Source organism: Acanthisitta chloris, unplaced genomic scaffold (assembly GCF_000695815.1).
Source record: "Acanthisitta chloris isolate BGI_N310 unplaced genomic scaffold, ASM69581v1 scaffold22803, whole genome shotgun sequence".
In the NCBI taxonomy this organism is placed as follows: domain Eukaryota; kingdom Metazoa; phylum Chordata; class Aves; order Passeriformes; family Acanthisittidae; genus Acanthisitta; species Acanthisitta chloris.
In genome coordinates, this window is record NW_008663568.1 from 11,609 (window position 1) to 13,613 (window position 2,005).

Below are 2,005 nucleotides of genomic sequence, written 5' to 3' on the forward strand. Positions count from 1 at the left end.
GACTGCAGCATGGGTAGGAAGTGCTTTACTTCCTTGGGCTTCATCTCATTGATTCCCTCATCTGATTAACCAAATGAAACTGTTCAAAAGCCACAGGTTTGCCTTGGTACCTTTGATAGCTTTAGTTTGGTTCCCAAATATTGGGAGCTCCATGGAAGCTGGGAGAACTGAGCAGGAGAGGGTTTACAGTGAGATTTCACAGCATGTTAAGGGGTTGGAATCAACAGGAAAACTCCTTCTAGATTTCCTCCTTTCACTTTATCCCCATCACTCCTTGGCCTAGCACTATAGGACAAGAGATTTCAATAGTGGATTTGATAAAAAAGTGGGAAAATTTGTAAGGGGAGAGCAATACTTGATTCTGTCCCATCTCACACTTGAGTGTATGTGGGGAAAACCCTGGATGAGCATCTCTTCCCCAGCTCTGAGCCTCATATCCACAGCATCATGCCAGAGGCTTCCCAGCTGGAAAGACAAGATTCCTGCAGTCCTGCACTGCTTAGTCAGGAGAGACAACATGCAAACAGCCTGGGATTGCTGGGAGAACAGCCTGGCTCATGCTCAGGACCTGGCTTGACACCACTAGGTGTGTGTTTTCCCATGGGAGGCTCCTGCTCCGGAGGGAGAAGCTGCTCAGAGTAAACTCTCAGCCACAGGTTTTTTGGTTCTCCCCAGCTGTGAGAGCTCCAGGCACAGGCAGAGTGGAGGAGGTGGATGATGCTAGTGGAAATTACCCATGCCTGGTGTGGGTTTTCCAGGAATGGAGTGGTTGTGTCAGGGATAGCCTGGCAGCAAAGCCAACAGCTCTTGAGTCAGCCTGTGCTGTGCATGGTCTGAAAAGCAGAGTCCAGTGGCTTCCTGCCCCTGGGAGCCTTTCTGACCTTCAGGAGCATCACACAGGAGCTGCTGCCTGGTTCTGGCACCACTTTCCCATGGATTTATATCCTGGTGTATGTTGAACAGGCTTCCTGCTGCCTCTCCAACTCTTGTTTCCTGAGCAGGGGAAATAGGATCTTTGTAATAGCTCTGCAATGGATTTTTAGGGAGAAAGTCACAGTTATCTGACTTGGGATGCTGGGACAGTGTTGCTCCCATGAGTTTCTCTCCCGTAGCTCTGCAGTGGATTTTTAGGGAGAAAGTGACAGTTATCTGACTTGGGATGCTGGGGCAGTGTTGCTCCCATGAGTTTCTCTCCCAAAGATTCCCTTGGGGGGATCCTTCTGTACCTTGTCTATCAGCAAACCCTTTTGTGCTGAGCCCTTTTTGTGCTGATCCTCAGGAGGTCTCCAGATGGAAGTGGCTGATAGACTGTGTAAAAAGCTTCTCTCTGCCCCTAGGATTCAAATACAACATCCCTGGTCAGAGTTCATCCTGTCTTTGGCTTTTGCTGTTCTTTGGGGAAGTGAAGTGGCTGCCCAAAGAAACCACTGCAAAGTGACTGCAGGACAGGACTTGGAGCAACCTGGACTAGTGGAAGGTGTCCCTGCTCATGGCAGAGGGCGGAACTGGATGAGCTTTAAGGGCCTTCCAACCCAAACCATCCAGGATGATTTACCATTGTATGAGCCACTTATCCATGTCTATAGCTCTCCTGGTGTCCAAGTCCTTAAGTTCAGAGCTCCTGTCCCTTTGGCTGCTGCTCTCTTGCTAAGATTTCAGCCACATCATCAGTTTTTCTCAGAGATCCACCTTTCCATGGTGCAGTTTATACTGATGATCAGCCTTGCCTGGAGCTTGGGCCCCTGGTTATCACCCCCCCACCCCCTGCACCATGGCATGTGATACCATGTGAGGATGTAACCCCCACTTTGGTGCTCCTGACTCATGCCAAGCAGCATTCCTGACTCTGATGGGAAAGGCATTACTCACGTGAGGCTGTTTGCAGGCTCAGGGCTCTAATGATGGGCTTTGCCCAGCTCCAAGCGTGGGAACCAGAGCCATTAGCCCCTAAACCTCCAGATCATTCCCAATACGTTAATGTTTCTAATTAGTTAAGCCTGATGCC